This window comes from Hyla sarda, chromosome 4 (assembly GCF_029499605.1).
Source record: "Hyla sarda isolate aHylSar1 chromosome 4, aHylSar1.hap1, whole genome shotgun sequence".
NCBI classification, from domain to species: domain Eukaryota; kingdom Metazoa; phylum Chordata; class Amphibia; order Anura; family Hylidae; genus Hyla; species Hyla sarda.
Window position 1 is genome coordinate 44346513 of NC_079192.1, and position 21351 is coordinate 44367863.

Sequence of the window (21351 nt, forward strand, 5' to 3'; positions counted from 1 at the left end):
TCTTGAGAAAATGGATATAATAAATGGCTAACAACAGATGTGTTCCGATTTCTTTCTTTTCACCCACAAAGACCAACTAGAACTCCGTCCGCTTCACTTTCAAATGACCTCACACTCCTTTGAACTTGCCTGCAAGTTTATAAAAAAAACACATTCCCATACCGGGAGTCGAACCCGGGCCGCCTGGGTGAAAACCAGGAATCCTAACCGCTAGACCATATGGGACCTGCTTATGCCACAGTTTTTTTGTATGAGGAAAAAAAAAAGTAAAAAAGTGATCTAAAATTTGTATTCTTTTGAATTATCCGCTTGGCACTGGATCATACCACCATGCCACTTGCCTCGTTAGCGCAGTAGGTAGCGCTTCAGTCTCATAATCTGAAGGTCGTGAGTTCGATCCTCACAGGGGGCAATTTTTCTTGGCTTTAGCCATGAGGTTTTGTTGATTTCCTTAAGAGATGGGCATGAGTTTAGCTTAGAAGGCAAGTGGACCAAATGAATGGCTTAAAGCTGTGGGGTAAGGATTTTATTTTTTCATCCACAAAGAACAACTCCAACTCCAGCTGCTTAACTCTGCAGTGATCTGGTCGGCCTATGAATTTAATAATCTGAAAACTGTGAGTTTGATTCTCACACCGGGCAATTTTTCCATCTTTTGCCATGAGGTTTGGTTGACTTCTTGTCTTTAGCCATGAGAGACAAAACTGGGCAATTTTCTTGTCTTTAGCCATGAGGTTTTGTTGATTTCCTTAAGAGATGGGCATGAGTTTAGCTTAGAAGGTAATTTTTCCATCTTTTGCCATGAGGTTTGGTTGACTTCTTGTCTTTAGCCATGAGAGACAAAACTGGGCAATTTTCTTGTCTTTAGCCATGAGGTTTTGCTGAATTCCTTAAGAGATGGGCATGAGTTTAGCTTAGAAGGCAAGTGGACCAAATGAATGGCTTATAGCTGTGGGGTAATGATTTTCTTTTTCCATCCACAAAGTACAACTCCAACTCCAGCTGCTTAACTCTGCAGTGATCTGGTCAGCCTATGAATTTAATAATCTGAAAACTGTGAGTTTAATCCTCACACCAGGCAATTTTTCCATCTTTTGCCATGAGGTTTGGTTGACTTCCTTAGCATCATAGAGTTAGAAAGTGGAGATGGGGATGAGTTTAGCTTTGAAGCCAAGTGGGATCTTGAGAAAATGGATATAATAAATGGCTAACAACAGATGTGTTCCGATTTCTTTCTTTTCACCCACAAAGACCAACTAGAACTCCATCCGCTTCACTTTCAAATGACCTCACCCTCCTTTGAACTTGCCTGCAAGTTTATAAAAAAACACATTCCCATACCGGGAGTCAAACCCGGGCCGCCTGGGTGAAAACCAGGAATCCTAACCGCTAGACCATATGGGACCTGCTTCTGCCACAGTTTTTTTGTATGAGGAAAAAAAAAAGTAAAAAAGTGATCTAAAATTTGTATTCTTTTGAATTATCCGCTTGGCACTGGATCATACCACCATGCCACTTGCCTCGTTAGCGCAGTAGGTAGCGCGTCAGTCTCATAATCTGAAGGTCGTGAGTTCGATCCTCACAGGGGGCAATTTTTCTTGGCTTTAGCCATGAGGTTTTGTTGATTTCCTTAAGAGATGGGCATGAGTTTAGCTTAGAAGGCAAGTGGACCAAATGAATGGCTTAAAGCTGTGGGGTAAGGATTTTCTTTTTTCATCCACAAAGAACAACTCCAACTCCAGCTGCTTAACTCTGCAGTGATCTGGTCGGCCTATGAATTTAATAATCTGAAAACTGTGAGTTTGATCCTCACTTTGGTCAATTTTTCCATCTTTTGCCATGAGGTTTGGTTGACTTCTTGTCTTTAGCCATGAGAGACACAACTGGGCAATTTTCTTGTCTTTAGCCATGAGGTTTTGCTGAATTCCTTAAGAGATGGGCATGAGTTTAGCTTAGAAGGCAAGTGGACCAAATGAATGGCTTAAAGCTGTGGGGTAATGATTTTCTTTTTCCATCCACAAAGTACAACTCCAACTCCAGCTGCTTAACTCTGCAGTGATCTGGTCGGCCTATGAATTTAATAATCTGAAAACTGTGAGTTTAATCCTCACACCAGGCAATTTTTCCATCTTTTGCCATGAGGTTTGGTTGACTTCCTTAGCATCATAGAGTTAGAAAGTGGAGATGGGGATGAGTTTAGCTTTGAAGCCAAGTGGGATCTTGAGAAAATGGATATAATAAATGGCTAACAACAGATGTGTTCCGATTTCTTTCTTTTCACCCACAAAGACCAACTAGAACTCCGTCCGCTTCACTTTCAAATGACCTCACCCTCCTTTGAACTTGCCTGCAAGTTTATAAAAAAAAACACATTCCCATACCGGGAGTCGAACACGGGCCGCCTGGGTGAAAACCAGGAATACTAACCGCTAGACCATATGGGAAAACTGTGAGTTTAATCCTCACACCAGGCAATTTTTCCATCTTTTGCCATGAGGTTTGGTTGACTTCCTTAGCATCATAGAGTTAGAAAGTGGAGATGGGGATGAGTTTAGCTTTGAAGCCAAGTGGGATCTTGAGAAAATGGATATAATAAATGGCTAACAACAGATGTGTTCCGATTTCTTTCTTTTCACCCACAAAGACCAACTAGAACTCCGTCCGCTTCACTTTCAAATGACCTCACACTCCTTTGAACTTGCCTGCAAGTTTATAAAAAAAACACATTCCCATACCGGGAGTCGAACCCGGGCCGCCTGGGTGAAAACCAGGAATCCTAACCGCTAGACCATATGGGACCTGCTTATGCCACAGTTTTTTTGTATGAGGAAAAAAAAAAGTAAAAAAGTGATCTAAAATTTGTATTCTTTTGAATTATCCGCTTGGCACTGGATCATACCACCATGCCACTTGCCTCGTTAGCGCAGTAGGTAGCGCTTCAGTCTCATAATCTGAAGGTCGTAAGGTCGATCCTCTCAGGGGGCAATTTTTCTTGGCTTTAGCCATGAGGTTTTGTTGATTTCCTTAAGAGATGGGCATGAGTTTAGCTTAGAAGGCAAGTGGACCAAATGAATGGCTTAAAGCTGTGGGGTAAGGATTTTATTTTTTCATCCACAAAGAACAACTCCAACTCCAGCTGCTTAACTCTGCAGTGATCTGGTCGGCCTATGAATTTAATAATCTGAAAACTGTGAGTTTGATTCTCACACCGGGCAATTTTTCCATCTTTTGCCATGAGGTTTGGTTGACTTCTTGTCTTTAGCCATGAGAGACAAAACTGGGCAATTTTCTTGTCTTTAGCCATGAGGTTTTGTTGATTTCCTTAAGAGATGGGCATGAGTTTAGCTTAGAAGGTAATTTTTCCATCTTTTGCCATGAGGTTTGGTTGACTTCTTGTCTTTAGCCATGAGAGACAAAACTGGGCAATTTTCTTGTCTTTAGCCATGAGGTTTTGCTGAATTCCTTAAGAGATGGGCATGAGTTTAGCTTAGAAGGCAAGTGGACCAAATGAATGGCTTATAGCTGTGGGGTAATGATTTTCTTTTTCCATCCACAAAGTACAACTCCAACTCCAGCTGCTTAACTCTGCAGTGATCTGGTCAGCCTATGAATTTAATAATCTGAAAACTGTGAGTTTAATCCTCACACCAGGCAATTTTTCCATCTTTTGCCATGAGGTTTGGTTGACTTCCTTAGCATCATAGAGTTAGAAAGTGGAGATGGGGATGAGTTTAGCTTTGAAGCCAAGTGGGATCTTGAGAAAATGGATATAATAAATGGCTAACAACAGATGTGTTCCGATTTCTTTCTTTTCACCCACAAAGACCAACTAGAACTCCGTCCGCTTCACTTTCAAATGACCTCACCCTCCTTTGAACTTGCCTCCAAGTTTATAAAAAAAAACACATTACGATACCGGGAGTCAAACCCGGGCCGCCTGGGTGAAAACCAGGAATCCTAACCGCTAGACCATATGGGACCTACTTCTGCCACTGTTTTTTTGTTTGAGGAAAAAAAAAAAAAAAAAGTGATCTAAAATTTGTATTCTTTTGAATTTTCAGCTTGGCACTGGATCAGACCACCATGCCACTTGCCTCGTTAGCGCAGTAGGTAGCGCGTCAGTCTCATAATCTGAAGGTCGTGAGTTCAATCCTCACACGGGGCAATTTTTCTTGGCTTTAGCCATGAGGTTTTGTTGAATTCCTTAAGAGATGGGCATGAGTTTAGCTTAGAAGGCAAGTGGACCAAATGAATGGCTTAAAGCTGTGGGGTAATGATTTTCTTTTTTCATCCACAAAGAACAACTCCAACTCCAGCTGCTTAACTCTGCAGTGATCTGGTCGGCCTATGAATTTAATAATCTGAAAACTGTGAGTTTGATTCCCACACCGGGCAATTTTTCCATCTTTTGCCATGAGGTTTGGTTGACTTCTTGTCTTTAGCCATGAGAGACAAAACTGGGCAATTTTCTTGTCTTTAGCCATGAGGTTTTGTTGATTTCCTTAAGAGATGGGCATGAGTTTAGCTTAGAAGGTAATTTTTCCATCTTTTGCCATGAGGTTTGGTTGACTTCTTGTCTTTAGCCATGAGAGACAAAAATGGGCAATTTTCTTGTCTTTAGCCATGAGGTTTTGCTGAATTCCTTAAGAGATGGGCATGAGTTTAGCTTAGAACGCAAGTGGACCAAATGAATGGCTTAAAGCTGTGGGGTAATGATTTTCTTTTTCCATCCACAAAGTACAACTTCAACTCCAGCTGCTTAACTCTGCAGTGATCTGGTCGGCCTATGAATTTAATAATCTGAAAACTGTGAGTTTAATCCTCACACCAGGCAATTTTTCCATCTTTTGCCATGAGGTTTGGTTGACTTCCTTAGCATCATAGAGTTAGAAAGTGGAGATGGGGATGAGTTTAGCTTTGAAGCCAAGTGGGATCTTGAGAAAATGGATATAATAAATGGCTAACAACAGATGTGTTCCGATTTCTTTCTTTTCACCCACAAAGACCAACTAGAACTCCGTCCGCTTCACTTTCAAATGACCTCACCCTCCTTTGAACTTGCCTGCAAGTTTATAAAAAAAAACACATTCCCATACCGGGAGTCGAACCCGGGCCGCCTGGGTGAAAACCAGGAATCCTAACCGCTAGACCATATGGGACCTGCTTCTGCCACAGTTTTTTTGTATGAGGAAAAAAAAAAGTAAAAAAGTGATCTAAAATTTGTATTCTTTTGAATTATCCGCTTGGCACTGGATCATACCACCATGCCACTTGCCTCGTTAGCGCAGTAGGTAGCGCGTCAGTCTCATAATCTGAAGGTCGTGAGTTCGATCCTCACAGGGGGCAATTTTTCTTGGCTTTAGCCATGAGGTTTTGTTGATTTCCTTAAGAGATGGGCATGAGTTTAGCTTAGAAGGCAAGTGGACCAAATGAATGGCTTAAAGCTGTGGGGTAAGGATTTTATTTTTTCATCCACAAAGAACAACTCCAACTCCAGCTGCTTAACTCTGCAGTGATCTGGTCGGCCTATGAATTTAATAATCTGAAAACTGTGAGTTTGATTCTCACACCGGGCAATTTTTCCATCTTTTGCCATGAGGTTTGGTTGACTTCTTGTCTTTAGCCATGAGAGACAAAACTGGGCAATTTTCTTGTCTTTAGCCATGAGGTTTTGTTGATTTCCTTAAGAGATGGGCATGAGTTTAGCTTAGAAGGTAATTTTTCCATCTTTTGCCATGAGGTTTGGTTGACTTCTTGTCTTTAGCCATGAGAGACAAAACTGGGCAATTTTCTTGTCTTTAGCCATGAGGTTTTGCTGAATTCCTTAAGAGATGGGCATGAGTTTAGCTTAGAAGGCAAGTGGACCAAATGAATGGCTTATAGCTGTGGGGTAATGATTTTCTTTTTCCATCCACAAAGTACAACTCCAACTCCAGCTGCTTAACTCTGCAGTGATCTGGTCAGCCTATGAATTTAATAATCTGAAAACTGTGAGTTTAATCCTCACACCAGGCAATTTTTCCATCTTTTGCCATGAGGTTTGGTTGACTTCCTTAGCATAATAGAGTTAGAAAGTGGAGATGGGGATGAGTTTAGCTTTGAAGCCAAGTGGGATCTTGAGAAAATGGATATAATAAATGGCTAACAACAGATGTGTTCCGATTTCTTTCTTTTCACCCACAAAGACCAACTAGAACTCCGTCCGCTTCACTTTCAAATGACCTCACCCTCCTTTGAACTTGCCTGCAAGTTTATAAAAAAACACATTCCCATACCGGGAGTCAAACCCGGGCCGCCTGGGTGAAAACCAGGAATCCTAACCGCTAGACCATATGGGACCTGCTTCTGCCACAGTTTTTTTGTATGAGGAAAAAAAAAAGTAAAAAAGTGATCTAAAATTTGTATTCTTTTGAATTATCCGCTTGGCACTGGATCATACCACCATGCCACTTGCCTCGTTAGCGCAGTAGGTAGCGCGTCAGGCTCATAATCTGAAGGTCGAGAGTTCGATCCTCACACGGGGCAATTTTTCTTGGCTTAAGCCATGAGGTTTTGTTGATTTCCTTAAGAGATGGGCATGAGTTTAGCTTAGAAGGCAAGTGGACCAAATGAATGGCTTAAAGCTGTGGGGCAAGGATTTTCTTTTTTCATCCACAAAGAACAACTCCAACTCCAGCTGCTTAACTCTGCAGTGATCTGGTCGGCCTATGAATTTAATAATCTGAAAACTGTGAGTTTGATCCTCACTTTGGGCAATTTTTCCATCTTTTGCCATGAGGTTTGGTTGACTTCTTGTCTTTAGCCATGAGAGACACAACTGGGCAATTTTCTTGTCTTTAGCCATGAGGTTTTGCTGAATTCCTTAAGAGATGGGCATGAGTTTAGCTTAGAAGGCAAGTGGACCAAATGAATGGCTTAAAGCTGTGGGGTAATGATTTTCTTTTTCCATCCACAAAGTACAACTCCAACTCCAGCTGCTTAACTCTGCAGTGATCTGGTCGGCCTATGAATTTAATAATCTGAAAACTGTGAGTTTAATCCTCACACCAGGCAATTTTTCCATCTTTTGCCATGAGGTTTGGTTGACTTCCTTAGCATCATAGAGTTAGAAAGTGGAGATGGGGATGAGTTTAGCTTTGAAGCCAAGTGGGATCTTGAGAAAATGGATATAATAAATGGCTAACAACAGATGTGTTCCGATTTCTTTCTTTTCACCCACAAAGACCAACTAGAACTCCGTCCGCTTCACTTTCAAATGACCTCACCCTCCTTTGAACTTGCCTGCAAGTTTATAAAAAAAACACATTCCCATACCGGGAGTCAAACCCGGGCCGCCTGGGTGAAAACCAGGAATCCTAACTGCTAGACCATATGGGACCTGCTTCTGCCACAGTTTTTTTGTATGAGGAAAAAAAAAAGTAAAAAAGTGATCTAAAATTTGTATTCTTTTGAATTATCCGCTTGGCACTGGATCATACCACCATGCCACTTGCCTCGTTAGCGCAGTAGGTAGCACGTCAGTCTCATAATCTGAAGGTCGTGAGTTCGATCCTCACACGGGTCAATTTTTCTTGGCTTTAGCCATGAGGTTTTGTTGATTTCCTTAAGAGATGGGCATGAGTTTAGCTTAGAAGGCAAGTGGACCAAATGAATGGCTTAAAGCTGTGGGGCAAGGATTTTCTTTTTTCATCCACAAAGAACAACTCCAACTCCAGCTGCTTAACTCTGCAGTGATCTGGTCGGCCTATGAATTTAATAATCTGAAAACTGTGAGTTTGATCCTCACTTTGGGCAATTTTTCCATCTTTTGCCATGAGGTTTGGTTGACTTCTTGTCTTTAGCCATGAGAGACACACGGGGCAATTTTTCTTGGCTTAAGCCACGAGGTTTTGTTGATTTCCTTAAGAGATGGGCATGAGTTTAGCTTAGAAGGCAAGTGGACCAAATGAATGGCTTAAAGCTGTGGGGCAAGGATTTTCTTTTTTCATCCACAAAGAACAACTCCAACTCCAGCTGCTTAACTCTGCAGTGATCTGGTCGGCCTATGAATTTAATAATCTGAAAACTGTGAGTTTGATCCTCACTTTGGGCAATTTTTCCATCTTTTGCCATGAGGTTTGGTTGACTTCTTGTCTTTAGCCATGAGAGACACAACTGGGCAATTTTCTTGTCTTTAGCCATGAGGTTTTGCTGAATTCCTTAAGAGATGGGCATGAGTTTAGCTTAGAAGGCAAGTGGACCAAATGAATGGCTTAAAGCTGTGGGGTAATGATTTTCTTTTTTCATCCACAAAGAACAACTCCAACTCCAGCTGCTTAACTCTGCAGTGATCTGGTCGGCCTAAGAATTTAATAATCTGAAAACTGTGAGTTTAATCCTCACACCAGGCAATTTTTCCATCTTTTGCCATGAGGTTTGGTTGACTTCCTTAGCATCATAGAGTTAGAAAGTGGAGATGGGGATGAGTTTAGCTTTGAAGCCAAGTGGGATCTTGAGAAAATGGATATAATAAATGGCTAACAACAGATGTGTTCCGATTTCTTTCTTTTCACCCACAAAGACCAACTAGAACTCCGTCCGCTTCACTTTCAAATGACCTCACCCTCCTTTGAACTTGCCTGCAAGTTTATAAAAAAGACACATTCCCATACCGGGAGTCGAACCCGGGCCGCCTGGGTGAAAACCAGGAATCCTAACCGCTAGACCATATGGGACCTGCTTCTGCCACAGTTTTTTTGTATGAGGAAAAAAAAAAGTAAAAAAGTGATCTAAAATTTGTATTCTTTTGAATTATCCGCTTGGCACTGGATCATACCACCATGCTACTTGCCTCGTTAGCGCAGTAGGTGGCGCGTCAGTCTCATAATCTGAAGGTCGTGAGTTCAATCCTCACACGGGGCTATTTTTCTTGGCTTTAGCCATGAGGTTTTGTTGATTTCCTTAAGAGATGGGCATGAGTTTAGCTTAGAAGGCAAGTGGACCAAATGAATGGCTTAAAGCTGTGGGGTAATGATTTTCTTTTTTCATCCACAAAGAACAACTCCAACTCCAGCTGCTTAACTCTGCAGTGATCTGGTCGGCCTAAGAATTTAATAATCTGAAAACTGTGAGTTTGATTCCCACACCGGGCAATTTTTCCATCTTTTGCCATGAGGTTTGGTTGACTTCTTGTCTTTAGCCATGAGAGACAAAACTGGACAATTTTCTTGTCTTTAGCCATGAGGTTTTGTTGATTTCCTTAAGAGATGGGCATGAGTTTAGCTTAGAAGGTAATTTTTCCATCTTTTGCCATGAGGTTTGGTTGACTTCTTGTCTTTAGCCATGAGAGACACAACTGGGCAATTTTCTTGTCTTTAGCCATGAGGTTTTGCTGAATTCCTTAAGAGATGGGCATGAGCTTAGCTTAGAAGGCAAGAGGACCAAATGAATGGCTTAAAGTTGTGGGGGTAATGATTTTCTTTTTTCATCCACAAAGAACAACTCCAACTCCAGCTGCTTAACTCTGCAGTGATCTGGTCGGCCTAAGAATTTAATAATCTGAAAACTGTGAGTTTAATCCTCACACCAGGCTATTTTTCCATCTTTTGCCATGAGGTTTGGTTGACTTCCTTAGCATCATAGAGTTAGAAAGTGGAGATGGGGATGAGTTTAGCTTTGAAGCCAAGTGGGATCTTGAGAAAATGGATATAATAAATGGCTAACAACAGATGTGTTCCGATTTCTTTCTTTTCACCCACAAAGACCAACTAGAACTCCGTCCGCTTCACTTTCAAATGACCTCACCCTCCTTTGAACTTGCCTGCAAGTTTATAAAAAAAACACATTCCCATACCGGGAGTCGAACCCGGGCCGCCTGGGTGAAAACCAGGAATCCTAACCGCTAGACCATATGGGACCTGCTTCTGCCACAGTTTTTTTGTATGAGGAAAAAAAAAAGTAAAAAAGTGATCTAAAATTTGTATTCTTTTGAATTATCCGCTTGGCACTGGATCATACCACCATGCCACTTGCCTCGTTAGCGCAGTAGGTGGCGCGTCAGTCTCATAATCTGAAGGTCGTTAGTTCAATCCTCACACGGGGCTATTTTTCTTGGCTTTAGCCATGAGGTTTTGTTGATTTCCTTAAGAGATGGGCATGAGTTTAGCTTAGAAGGCAAGTGGACCAAATGAATGGCTTAAAGCTGTGGGGTAATGATTTTCTTTTTTCATCCACAAAGAACAACTCCAACTCCAGCTGCTTAACTCTGCAGTGATCTGGTCGGCCTAAGAATTTAATAATCTGAAAACTGTGAGTTTGATTCCCACACCGGGCAATTTTTCCATCTTTTGCCATGAGGTTTGGTTGACTTCTTGTCTTTAGCCATGAGAGACAAAACTGGACAATTTTCTTGTCTTTAGCCATGAGGTTTTGTTGATTTCCTTAAGAGATGGGCATGAGTTTAGCTTAGAAGATAATTTTTCCATCTTTTGCCATGAGGTTTGGTTGACTTCTTGTCTTTAGCCATGAGAGACACAACTGGGCAATTTTCTTGTCTTTCGCCATGAGGTTTTGCTGAATTCCTTAAGAGATGGGTATGAGCTTAGCTTAGAAGGCAAGTGGACCAAATGAATGGCTTAAAGTTGTGGGGGTAATGATTTTCTTTTTCCATCCAGAAAGTACAACTCCAGCTGCTCAACTCTGCAGTGATCTGGTCGGCCTATGAATTTAATAATCTGAAAACTGTGAGTTTAATCCTCACACCAGGCAATTTTTCCATCTTTTGCCATGAGGTTTGGTTGACTTCCTTAGCATCATAGAGTTAGAAAGTGGAGATGGGGATGAGTTTAGCTTTGAAGCCAAGTGGGATCTTGAGAAAATGGATATAATAAATGGCTAACAACAGATGTGTTCCGATTTCTTTCTTTTCACCCACAAAGTCCAACTAGAACTCCGTCCGCTTCACTTTCAAATGACCTCACCCTCCTTTGAACTTGCCTGCAAGTTTATAAAAAAAAAAACACATTCCCATACCGGGAGTCGAACCCGGGCCGCCTGGGTGAAAACCAGGAATCCTAACCGCTAGACCATATGGGACCTGCTTCTGCCACAGTTTTTTTGTATGAGGAAAAAAAAAAGTAAAAAAGTGATCTAAAATTTGTATTCTTTTGAATTATCCGCTTGGCACTGGATCATACCACCATGCCACTTGCCTCGTTAGCGCAGTAGGTAGCGCGTCAGTCTCATAATCTGAAGGTCGTGAGTTCGATCCTCACAGGGGGCAATTTTTCTTGGCTTTAGCCATGAGGTTTTGTTGATTTCCTTAAGAGATGGGCATGAGTTTAGCTTAGAAGGCAAGTGGACCAAATGAATGGCTTAAAGCTGTGGGGTAAGGATTTTCTTTTTTCATCCACAAAGAACAACTCCAACACCAGCTGCTTAACTCTGCAGTGATCTGGTCGGCCTATGAATTTAATAATCTGAAAACTGTGAGTTTGATCCTCACTTTGGTCAATTTTTCCATCTTTTGCCATGAGGTTTGGTTGACTTCTTGTCTTTAGCCATGAGAGACACAACTGGGCAATTTTCTTGTCTTTAGCCATGAGGTTTTGCTGAATTCCTTAAGAGATGGGCATGAGTTTAGCTTAGAACGCAAGTGGACCAAATGAATGGCTTAAAGCTGTGGGGTAATGATTTTCTTTTTCCATCCACAAAGTACAACTCCAACTCCAGCTGCTTAACTCTGCAGTGATCTGGTCGGCCTATGAATTTAATAATCTGAAAACTGTGAGTTTAATCCTCACACCAGGCAATTTTTCCATCTTTTGCCATGAGGTTTGGTTGACTTCCTTAGCATCATAGAGTTAGAAAGTGGAGATTGGGATGAGTTTAGCTTTGAAGCCAAGTGGGATCTTGAGAAAATCGATATAATAAATGGCTAACAACAGATGTGTTCCGATTTCTTTCTTTTCACCCACAAAGACCAAGTAGAACTCCGTCCGCTTCACTTTCAAATGACCTCACCCTCCTTTGAACTTGCCTGCAAGTTTATAAAAAAAACACATTCCCATACCGGGAGTCGAACCCAGGCCACCTGGGTGAAAACCAGGAATCCTAACCGCTAGACCATATGGGACCTGCTTCTGCCACAGTTTTTTTGTATGAGGAAAAAAAAAAGTAAAAAAGTTATCTAAAATTTGTATTCTTTTGAATTATCCACTTGGCACTGGATCATACCACTATGCCACTTGCCTCGTTAGCGCAGTAGGTAGCGTGTCAATCTCATAATCTGAAGGTCGTGAGTTCGATCCTCACACGGGGCAATTTTCCTTGGCTTTAGCCATGAGGTTTTGTTGATTTCCTTAAGAGATGGGCATGAGTTTAGCTTAGAAGGCAAGTGGACCAAATGAATGGCTTAAAGCTGTGGGGTAATGATTTTCTTTTTCCATCCACAAAGTACAGCTCCAACTCCAGCTGCTTAACTCTGCAGTGATCTGGTCGGCCTATGAATTTAATAATCTGAAAACTGTGAGTTTGATCCTCACTTTGGGCAATTTTTCCATCTTTTGCCATGATGTTTGGTTGACTTCTTGTCTTTAGCCATGAGAGACACAACTGGGCAATTTTCTTGTCTTTAGCCATGAGGTTTTGCTGAATTCCTTAAGAGATGGGCATGAGTTTAGCTTAGAAGGCAAGTGGACCAAATGAATGGCTTAAAGCTGTGGGGTAAGGATTTTCTTTTTTCATCCACAAAGAACAACTCCAACTCCAGCTGCTTAACTCTGCAGTGATCTGGTCGGCCTATGAATTTAATAATCTGAAAACTGTGAGTTTGATTCTCACACCGGGCAATTTTTCCATCTTTTGCCATGAGGTTTGGTTGACTTCTTGTCTTTAGCCATGAGAGACAAAACTGGGCAATTTTCTTGTCTTTAGCCATGAGGTTTTGCTGAATTCCTTAAGAGATGGGCATGAGTTTAGCTTAGAAGGCAAGTGTACCAAATGAAAGGCTTAAAGCTGTGGGGTAATGATTTTCTTTTTCCATCCGCAAAGTACAACTCCAACTCCAGCTGCTTAACTCTGCAGTGATCTGGTCGGCCTATGAATTTAATAATCTGAAAACTGTGAGTTTAATCCTCACACCAGGCAATTTTTCCATCTTTTACCATGAGGTTTGGTTGACTTCCTTAGCATCATAGAGTTAGAAAGTGGAGATGGGGATGAGTTTAGCTTTGAAGCCAAGTGGGATCTTGAGAAAATGGATATAATAAATGGCTAACAACAGATGTGTTCCGATTTCTTTCTTTTCACCCACAAAGACCAACTACAACTCCGTCCGCTTCACTTTCAAATGACCTCACCCTCCTTTGAACTTGCCTGCAAGTTTATAAAAAAAACACATTCCCATACCGGGAGTCGAACCCGGGCCGCCTGGGTGAAAACCAGGAATCCTAACCGCTAGACCATATGGGACCTGCTTCTGCCACAGTTTTTTTGTATGAGGAAAAAAAAAAGTAAAAAAGTGATCTAAAATTTGTATTCTTTTGAATTATCCGTTTGGCACTGGATCATACCACCATGCCACTTGCCTCGTTAGCGCAGTAGGTAGCGCGTCAGTCTCATAATCTGAAGGTCGTGAGTTCGATCCTCACACCGGGCAATTTTTCTTGGCTTTAGCCATGAGGTTTTGTTGATTTCCTTAAGAGATGGGCATGAGTTTAGCTTAGAAGGCAAGTGGACCAAATGAATGGCTTAAAGCTGTGGGGTAATGATTTTCTTTTTTCATCCACAAAGAACAACTCCAACTCCAGCTGCTTAACTCTGCAGTGATCTGGTCGGCCTATGAATTTAATAATCTGAAAACTGTGAGTTTGATTCCCACACCGGGCAATTTTTCCATCTTTTGCCATGAGGTTTGGTTGACTTCTTGTCTTTAGCCATGAGAGACAAAACTGGGCAATTTTCTTGTCTTTAGCCATGAGGTTTTGTTGATTTCCTTAAGAGATGGGCATGAGTTTAGCTTAGAAGGTAATTTTTCCATCTTTTGCCATGAGGTTTGGTTGACTTCTTGTCTTTAGCCATGAGAGACACAACTGGGCAATTTTCTTGTCTTTAGCCATGAGGTTTTGCTGAATTCCTTAAGAGATGGGCATGAGTTTAGCTTAGAAGGCAAGTGGACCAAATGAATGGCTTAAAGCTGTGGGGTAATGATTTTCTTTTTCCATACAGAAAGTACAACTCCAACTCCAGCTGCTTAACTCTGCAGTGATCTGGTCGGCCTATGAATTTAATAATCTGAAAACTGTGAGTTTAATCCTCACACCAGGCAATTTTTCCATCTTTTGCCATGAGGTTTGCTTGACTTCCTTAGCATCATAGAGTTAGAAAGTGGAGATGGGGATGAGTTTAGCTTTGAAGCCAAGTGGGATCTTGAGAAAATGGATATAATAAATGGCTCACCCTCCTTTGAACTTGCCTGCAAGTTTATAAAAAAAACACATTCCCATACCGGGAGTCGAACCCGGGCCGCCTGGGTGAAAACCAGGAATCCTAACCGCTAGACCATATGGGACCTGCTTCTGCCCCGGTTTTTTTGTATGAGGAAAAAAAAAAGTAAAAAAGTGATCTAAAATTTGTATTCTTTTGAATTATCCGCTTGGCACTGGATCACACCACCATGCCACTTGCCTCGTTAGCGCAGTAGGTAGCGCGTCAGTCTCATAATCTGAAGGTCGTGAGTTCGATCCTCACAGGGGGCAATTTTTCTTGGCTTTAGCCATGAGGTTTTGTTGATTTACTTAAGAGATGGGCATGAATTTAGCTTAGAAGGCAATTGGACTAAATGAATGGCTTAAAGCTGTGGGGTAAGGATTTTCTTTTTTCATCCACAAAGAACAACTCCAACTCCAGCTGCTTAACTCTGCAGTGATCTGGTCGGCCTATGAATTTAATAATCTGAAAACTGTGAGTTTGATCCTCACTTTGGGCAATTTTTCCATCTTTTGCCATGAGGTTTGGTTAACTTCTTGTCTTTAGCCATGAGAGACAAAACTGGGCAATTTTCTGGTCTTTAGCCATGAGGTTTTGTTGATTTCCTTAAGAGATGGGCATGAGTTTAGCTTAGAAGGTAATTTTTCCCTCTTTTGCCATGAGGTTTGGTTGACTTCTTGTCTTTAGTCATGAGAGACACAACTGGGCAATTTTCTTGTCTTTAGCCATGAGGTTTTGCTGAATTCCTTAAGAGATGGGCATGAGTTTAGCTTAGAAGGCAAGTGGACCAAATGAATGGCTTAAAGCTGTGGGGTAATGATTTTCTTTTTCCATCCACAAAGTACAACTCCAACTCCAGCTGCTTAACTCTGCAGTGATCTGGTCGGCCTATGAATTTAATAATCTGAAAACTGTGAGTTTAATCCTCACACCAGGCAATTTTTCCATCTTTTGCCATGAGGTTTGGTTGATTTCCTTAGCATCATAGAGTTAGAAAGTGGAGATGGGGATGAGTTTAGCTTTGAAGCCAAGTGGGATCTTGAGAAAATGGATATAATAAATGGCTAAAAAAGTGATCTAAAATTTGTATTCTTTTGAATTATCCGTTTGGCACTGGATCATACCACCATGCCACTTGCCTCGTTAGCGCAGTAGGTAGCGCGTCAGTCTCATAATCTGAAGGTCGTGAGTTCGATCCTCACACCGGGCAATTTTTCTTGGCTTTAGCCATGAGGTTTTGTTGATTTCCTTAAGAGATGGGCATGAGTTTAGCTTAGAAGGCAAGTGGACCAAATGAATGGCTTAAAGCTGTGGGGTAATGATTTTCTTTTTTCATCCACAAAGAACAACTCCAACTCCAGCTGCTTAACTCTGCAGTGATCTGGTCGGCCTATGAATTTAATAATCTGAAAACTGTGAGTTTGATTCCCACACCGGGCAATTTTTCCATCTTTTGCCATGAGGTTTGGTTGACTTCTTGTCTTTAGCCATGAGAGACAAAACTGGGCAATTTTCTTGTCTTTAGCCATGAGGTTTTGTTGATTTCCTTAAGAGATGGGCATGAGTTTAGCTTAGAAGGTAATTTTTCCATCTTTTGCCATGAGGTTTGGTTGACTTCTTGTCTTTAGCCATGAGAGACACAACTGGGCAATTTTCTTGTCTTTAGCCATGAGGTTTTGCTGAATTCCTTAAGAGATGGGCATGAGTTTAGCTTAGAAGGCAAGTGGACCAAATGAATGGCTTAAAGCTGTGGGGTAATGATTTTCTTTTTCCATCCAGAAAGTACAACTCCAACTCCAGCTGCTTAACTCTGCAGTGATCTGGTCGGCCTATGAATTTAATAATCTGAAAACTGTGAGTTTAATCCTCACACCAGGCAATTTTTCCATCTTTTGCCATGAGGTTTGGTTGACTTCCTTAGCATCATAGAGTTAGAAAGTGGAGATGGGGATGAGTTTAGCTTTGAAGCCAAGTGGGATCTTGAGAAAATGGATATAATAAATGGCTCACCCTCCTTTGAACTTGCCTGCAAGTTTATAAAAAAAAACACATTCCCATACCGGGAGTCGAACCCGGGCCGCCTGGGTGAAAACCAGGAATCCTAACCGCTAGACCATATGGGACCTGCTGCTGCCCCGGTTTTTTTGTATGAGGAAAAAAAAAAGTAAAAAAGTGATCTAAAATTTGTATTCTTTTGAATTATCCGCTTGGCACTGGATCACACCACCATGCCACTTGCCTCGTTAGCGCAGTAGGTAGCGCGTCAGTCTCATAATCTGAAGGTCGTGAGTTCGATCCTCACAGGGGGCAATTTTTCTTGGCTTTAGCCATGAGGTTTTGTTGATTTACTTAAGAGATGGGCATGAGTTTAGCTTAGAAGGCAAGTGGACCAAATGAATGGCTTAAAGCTGTGGGGTAAGGATTTTCTTTTTTCATCCACAAAGAACAACTCCAACTCCAGCTGCTTAACTCTGCAGTGATCTGGTCGGCCTATGAATTTAATAATCTGAAAACTGTGAGTTTGATCCTCACTTTGGGCAATTTTTCCATCTTTTGCCATGAGGTTTGGTTGACTTCTTGTCTTTAGCCATGAGAGACACAACTGGGCAATTTTCTTGTCTTTAGCCATGAGGTTTTGCTGAATTCCTTAAGAGATGGGCATGAGTTTAGCTTAGAAGGCAAGTGGACCAAATGAATGGCTTAAAGCTGTGGGGTAATGATTTTCTTTTTCCATCCACAAAGTACAACTCCAACTCCAGCTGCTTAACTCTGCAGTGATCTGGTCGGCCTATGAATTTAATAATCTGAAAACTGTGAGTTTAATCCTCACACCAGGCAATTTTTCCATCTTTTGCCATGAGGTTTGGTTGACTTCCTTAGCATCATAGAGTTAGAAAGTGGAGATGGGGATGAGTTTAGCTTTGAAGCCAAGTGGGATCTTGAGAAAATGGATATAATAAATGGCTAACAACAGATGTGTTCCGATTTCTTTCTTTTCACCCACAAAGACCAACTACAACTCCATCCGCTTCACTTTCCAATGACCTCACCCTCCTTTGAACTTGCCTGCAAGTTTATAAAAAAAACACATTCCGATACCGGGAGTCGAACCATGGCCGCCTGGGTGAAAACCAGGAATCCTAACCGCTAGACCATATGGGACCTACTTCTGCCACTGTTTTTTTGTTTGAGGAAAAAAAAAAGTAAAAAAGTGATCTAAAATTTGTATTCTTTTGAATTATCAGCTTGGCACTGAATCATACCATCATACCACCATGCCACTTGCCTCGTTAGCGCAGTAGGTAGCGCGTCAGTCTCATAATCTGAAGGTCGTGAGTTCGATCCTCACACGGGGCAATTTTTCTTGGCTTTAGCCATGAGGTTTTGTTGATTTCCTTAAGAGATGACCTCACCCTCCTTTGAACTTGCCTGCAAGTTTATAAAAAAAACACATTCCCATACCGGGAGTCGAACCCGGGCCGCCTGGGTGAAAACCAGGAATCCTAACCGCTAGACCATATGGGACCTGCTTCTGCCCCGGTTTTTTTGTATGAGGAAAAAAAAAAGTAAAAAAGTGATCTAAAATTTGTATTCTTTTGAATTATCCGCTTGGCACTGGATCACACCACCATGCCACTTGCCTCGTTAGCGCAGTAGGTAGCGCGTCAGTCTCATAATCTGAAGGTCGTGAGTTTGATCCTCACAGGGGGCAATTTTTCTTGGCTTTAGCCATGAGGTTTTGTTGATTTCCTTAAGAGATGGGCATGAGTTTAGCTTAGAAGGCAAGTGGACCAAATGAATGGCTTAAAGCTGTGGGGTAAGGATTTTCTTTTTTCATCCACAAAGAACAACTCCAACTCCAGCTGCTTAACTCTGCAGTGATCTGGTCGGCCTATGAATTTAATAATCTGAAAACTGTGAGTTTGATCCTCACTTTGGGCAATTTTTCCATCTTTTGCCATGAGGTTTGGTTGACTTCTTGTCCTTAGCCATGAGAGACACAACTGGGCAATTTTCTTGTCTTTAGCCATGAGGTTTTGCTGAATTCCTTAAGAGATGGGCATGAGTTTAGCTTAGAAGGCAAGTGGACCAAATGAATGGCTTAAAGCTGTGGGGTAAGGATTTTCTTTTTTCATCCAAAAAGAACAACTCCAACTCCAGCTGCTTAACTCTGCAGTGATCTGGTCGGCCTATGAATTTAATAATCTGAAAACTGTGAGTTTGATTCTCACACCGGGCAATTTTTCCATCTTTTGCCATGAGGTTTGGTTGACTTCTTGTCTTTAGCCATGAGAGACAAAACTGGGCAATTTTCTTGTCTTTAGCCATGAGGTTTTGTTGATTTCCTTAAGAGATGGGCATGAGTTTAGCTTAGAAGGTAATTTTTCCATCTTTTGCCATGAGGTTTGGTTGACTTCTTGTCTTTAGCCATGAGAGACAAAACTGGGCAATTTTCTTGTCTTTAGCCATGAGGTTTTGCTGAATTCCTTAAGAGATGGGCATGAGTTTAGCTTAGAAGGCAAGTGGACCAAATGAATGGCTTAAAGCTGTGGGGTAATGATTTTCTTTTTCCATCCACAAAGTACAACTCCAACTCCAGCTGCTCAACTCTGCAGTGATCTGGTCGGCCTATGAATTTAATAATCTGAAAACTGTGAGTTTAATCCTCACACCAGGCAATTTTTCCATCTTTTGCCATGAGGTTTGGTTGACTTCCTTAGCATCATAGAGTTAGAAAGTGGAGATGGGGATGAGTTTAGCTTTGAAGCCAAGTGGGATCTTGAGAAAATGGATATAATAAATGGCTAACAACAGATGTGTTCCGATTTCTTTCTTTTCACCCACAAAGACCAACTAGAACTCCGTCCGCTTCACTTTCAAATGACCTCACCCTCCTTTGAACTTGCCTGCAAGTTTATAAAAAATACACATTCCCATACCGGGAGTCGAACCCGGGCCGCCTGGGTGAAAACCAGGAATCCTAACCGCTAGACCATATGGGACCTGCTTCTACCACTGTTTTTTTGTTTGAGGAAAAAAAAAAGTAAAAAAGTGATCTAAAATTTGTATTCTTTTGAATTATCCGCTTGGCACTGGATCATACCACCATGCCACTTGCCTCGTTAGCGCAGTAGGTAGCGCGTCAGTCTCATAATCTGAAGGTCGTGAGTTCAATCCTCACACGGGGCAATTTTTCTTGGCTTTAGCCATGAGGTTTTGTTGATTTCCTTAAGAGATGGGCATGAGTTTAGCTTAGAAGGCAAGTGGACCAAATGAATGGCTTAAAGCTGTGGGGTAATGATTTTCTTTTTTCATCCACAAAGAACAACTCCAACTCCAGCTGCTTAACTCTGCAGTGATCTGGTCGGCCTATGAATTTAATAATCTGAAAACTGTGAGTTTGATCCTCACTTTGGGCAATTTTTCCATCTTTTGCCATGAGGTTTGGTTAACTTCTTGTCTTTAGCCATGAGAGACAAAACTGGGCAATTTTCTGGTCTTTAGCCATGAGGTTTTGTTGATTTCCTTAAGAGATGGGCATGAGTTTAGCTTAGAAGGTAATTTTTCCATCTTTTGCCATGAGGTTTGGTTGACTTCTTGTCTTTAGTCATGAGAGACACAACTGGGCAATTTTCTTGTCTTTAGCCATGAGGTTTTGCTGAATTCCTTAAGAGATGGGCATGAGTTTAGCTTAGAAGGCAAGTGGACCAAATGAATGGCTTAAAGCTGTGGGGTAATGATTTTCTTTTTCCATCCAGAAAGTACAACTCCAACTCCAGCTGCTTAACTCTGCAGTGATCTGGTCGGCCTATGAATTTAATAATCTGAAAACTGTGAGTTTAATCCTCACACCAGGCAATTTTTCCATCTTTTGCCATGAGGTTTGCTTGACTTCCTTAGCATCATAGAGTTAGAAAGTGGAGATGGGGATGAGTTTAGCTTTGAAGCCAAGTGGGATCTTGAGAAAATGGATATAATAAATGGCTCACCCTCCTTTGAACTTGCCTGCAAGTTTATAAAAAAAACACATTCCCATACCGGGAGTCGAACCCGGGCCGCCTGGGTGAAAACCAGGAATCCTAACCGCTAGACCATATGGGACCTGCTTCTGCCCCGGTTTTTTTGTATGAGGAAAAAAAAAAGTAAAAAAGTGATCTAAAATTTGTATTCTTTTGAATTATCCGCTTGGCACTGGATCACACCACCATGCCACTTGCCTCGTTAGCGCAGTAGGTAGCGCGTCAGTCTCATAATCTGAAGGTCGTGAGTTCGATCCTCACAGGGGGCAATTTTTCTTGGCTTTAGCCATGAGGTTTTGTTGATTTACTTAAGAGATGGGCATGAATTTAGCTTAGAAGGCAATTGGACCAAATGAATGGCTTAAAGCTGTGGGGTAAGGATTTTCTTTTTTCATCCACAAAGAACAACTCCAACTCCAGCTGCTTAACTCTGCAGTGATCTGGTCGGCCTATGAATTTAATAATCTGAAAACTGTGAGTTTGATCCTCACTTTGGGCAATTTTTCCATCTTTTGCCATGAGGTTTGGTTAACTTCTTGTCTTTAGCCATGAGAGACAAAACTGGGCAATTTTCTGGTCTTTAGCCATGAGGTTTTGTTGATTTCCTTAAGAGATGGGCATGAGTTTAGCTTAGAAGGTAATTTTTCCCTCTTTTGCCATGAGGTTTGGTTGACTTCTTGTCTTTAGTCATGAGAGACACAACTGGGCAATTTTCTTGTCTTTAGCCATGAGGTTTTGCTGAATTCCTTAAGAGATGGGCATGAGTTTAGCTTAGAAGGCAAGTGGACCAAATGAATGGCTTAAAGCTGTGGGGTAATGATTTTCTTTTTCCATCCACAAAGTACAACTCCAACTCCAGCTGCTT

The 21351-nt window shown here is 41.6% G+C and overlaps 28 non-coding genes across 28 annotated transcripts; 13 read left to right on the forward strand and 15 right to left on the reverse strand.

Moving 5' to 3' along the window:
• Window positions 1-153: 153 nt before the first annotated feature.
• Window positions 154-225, reverse strand: TRNAE-UUC (transfer RNA glutamic acid (anticodon UUC)). The gene has a single exon. It is a non-coding gene; the product is annotated as a tRNA-Glu (tRNA).
• Window positions 226-339: 114 nt separating this feature from the next.
• On the forward strand, window positions 340-412 carry TRNAM-CAU (transfer RNA methionine (anticodon CAU)). Its single transcript has one exon. It is a non-coding gene; the product is annotated as a tRNA-Met (tRNA).
• Window positions 413-1332: 920 nt separating this feature from the next.
• TRNAE-UUC (transfer RNA glutamic acid (anticodon UUC)) lies at window positions 1333-1404 on the reverse strand. The gene has a single exon. It is a non-coding gene; the product is annotated as a tRNA-Glu (tRNA).
• Window positions 1405-1518: 114 nt separating this feature from the next.
• TRNAM-CAU (transfer RNA methionine (anticodon CAU)) lies at window positions 1519-1591 on the forward strand. Its single transcript has one exon. It is a non-coding gene; the product is annotated as a tRNA-Met (tRNA).
• A 1135-nt stretch (window positions 1592-2726) lies between these two features.
• Window positions 2727-2798, reverse strand: TRNAE-UUC (transfer RNA glutamic acid (anticodon UUC)). The gene has a single exon. It is a non-coding gene; the product is annotated as a tRNA-Glu (tRNA).
• A 1294-nt stretch (window positions 2799-4092) lies between these two features.
• On the forward strand, window positions 4093-4165 carry TRNAM-CAU (transfer RNA methionine (anticodon CAU)). Its single transcript has one exon. It is a non-coding gene; the product is annotated as a tRNA-Met (tRNA).
• A 922-nt stretch (window positions 4166-5087) lies between these two features.
• TRNAE-UUC (transfer RNA glutamic acid (anticodon UUC)) lies at window positions 5088-5159 on the reverse strand. The gene has a single exon. It is a non-coding gene; the product is annotated as a tRNA-Glu (tRNA).
• Window positions 5160-5273: 114 nt separating this feature from the next.
• TRNAM-CAU (transfer RNA methionine (anticodon CAU)) lies at window positions 5274-5346 on the forward strand. The gene has a single exon. It is a non-coding gene; the product is annotated as a tRNA-Met (tRNA).
• Window positions 5347-6266: 920 nt separating this feature from the next.
• TRNAE-UUC (transfer RNA glutamic acid (anticodon UUC)) lies at window positions 6267-6338 on the reverse strand. Its single transcript has one exon. It is a non-coding gene; the product is annotated as a tRNA-Glu (tRNA).
• Window positions 6339-8642: 2304 nt separating this feature from the next.
• Window positions 8643-8714, reverse strand: TRNAE-UUC (transfer RNA glutamic acid (anticodon UUC)). The gene has a single exon. It is a non-coding gene; the product is annotated as a tRNA-Glu (tRNA).
• Window positions 8715-9823: 1109 nt separating this feature from the next.
• On the reverse strand, window positions 9824-9895 carry TRNAE-UUC (transfer RNA glutamic acid (anticodon UUC)). The gene has a single exon. It is a non-coding gene; the product is annotated as a tRNA-Glu (tRNA).
• Window positions 9896-11001: 1106 nt separating this feature from the next.
• On the reverse strand, window positions 11002-11073 carry TRNAE-UUC (transfer RNA glutamic acid (anticodon UUC)). Its single transcript has one exon. It is a non-coding gene; the product is annotated as a tRNA-Glu (tRNA).
• A 114-nt stretch (window positions 11074-11187) lies between these two features.
• TRNAM-CAU (transfer RNA methionine (anticodon CAU)) lies at window positions 11188-11260 on the forward strand. The gene has a single exon. It is a non-coding gene; the product is annotated as a tRNA-Met (tRNA).
• A 780-nt stretch (window positions 11261-12040) lies between these two features.
• TRNAE-UUC (transfer RNA glutamic acid (anticodon UUC)) lies at window positions 12041-12112 on the reverse strand. Its single transcript has one exon. It is a non-coding gene; the product is annotated as a tRNA-Glu (tRNA).
• A 114-nt stretch (window positions 12113-12226) lies between these two features.
• On the forward strand, window positions 12227-12299 carry TRNAM-CAU (transfer RNA methionine (anticodon CAU)). The gene has a single exon. It is a non-coding gene; the product is annotated as a tRNA-Met (tRNA).
• Window positions 12300-13377: 1078 nt separating this feature from the next.
• On the reverse strand, window positions 13378-13449 carry TRNAE-UUC (transfer RNA glutamic acid (anticodon UUC)). Its single transcript has one exon. It is a non-coding gene; the product is annotated as a tRNA-Glu (tRNA).
• Window positions 13450-13563: 114 nt separating this feature from the next.
• TRNAM-CAU (transfer RNA methionine (anticodon CAU)) lies at window positions 13564-13636 on the forward strand. Its single transcript has one exon. It is a non-coding gene; the product is annotated as a tRNA-Met (tRNA).
• An 840-nt stretch (window positions 13637-14476) lies between these two features.
• TRNAE-UUC (transfer RNA glutamic acid (anticodon UUC)) lies at window positions 14477-14548 on the reverse strand. Its single transcript has one exon. It is a non-coding gene; the product is annotated as a tRNA-Glu (tRNA).
• A 114-nt stretch (window positions 14549-14662) lies between these two features.
• Window positions 14663-14735, forward strand: TRNAM-CAU (transfer RNA methionine (anticodon CAU)). Its single transcript has one exon. It is a non-coding gene; the product is annotated as a tRNA-Met (tRNA).
• Window positions 14736-15603: 868 nt separating this feature from the next.
• TRNAM-CAU (transfer RNA methionine (anticodon CAU)) lies at window positions 15604-15676 on the forward strand. Its single transcript has one exon. It is a non-coding gene; the product is annotated as a tRNA-Met (tRNA).
• An 841-nt stretch (window positions 15677-16517) lies between these two features.
• Window positions 16518-16589, reverse strand: TRNAE-UUC (transfer RNA glutamic acid (anticodon UUC)). The gene has a single exon. It is a non-coding gene; the product is annotated as a tRNA-Glu (tRNA).
• A 114-nt stretch (window positions 16590-16703) lies between these two features.
• Window positions 16704-16776, forward strand: TRNAM-CAU (transfer RNA methionine (anticodon CAU)). The gene has a single exon. It is a non-coding gene; the product is annotated as a tRNA-Met (tRNA).
• A 974-nt stretch (window positions 16777-17750) lies between these two features.
• On the forward strand, window positions 17751-17823 carry TRNAM-CAU (transfer RNA methionine (anticodon CAU)). The gene has a single exon. It is a non-coding gene; the product is annotated as a tRNA-Met (tRNA).
• A 96-nt stretch (window positions 17824-17919) lies between these two features.
• Window positions 17920-17991, reverse strand: TRNAE-UUC (transfer RNA glutamic acid (anticodon UUC)). The gene has a single exon. It is a non-coding gene; the product is annotated as a tRNA-Glu (tRNA).
• A 1406-nt stretch (window positions 17992-19397) lies between these two features.
• Window positions 19398-19469, reverse strand: TRNAE-UUC (transfer RNA glutamic acid (anticodon UUC)). The gene has a single exon. It is a non-coding gene; the product is annotated as a tRNA-Glu (tRNA).
• A 114-nt stretch (window positions 19470-19583) lies between these two features.
• On the forward strand, window positions 19584-19656 carry TRNAM-CAU (transfer RNA methionine (anticodon CAU)). Its single transcript has one exon. It is a non-coding gene; the product is annotated as a tRNA-Met (tRNA).
• An 840-nt stretch (window positions 19657-20496) lies between these two features.
• TRNAE-UUC (transfer RNA glutamic acid (anticodon UUC)) lies at window positions 20497-20568 on the reverse strand. Its single transcript has one exon. It is a non-coding gene; the product is annotated as a tRNA-Glu (tRNA).
• Window positions 20569-20682: 114 nt separating this feature from the next.
• On the forward strand, window positions 20683-20755 carry TRNAM-CAU (transfer RNA methionine (anticodon CAU)). Its single transcript has one exon. It is a non-coding gene; the product is annotated as a tRNA-Met (tRNA).
• The last annotated feature ends 596 nt before the right edge of the window (window positions 20756-21351 follow it).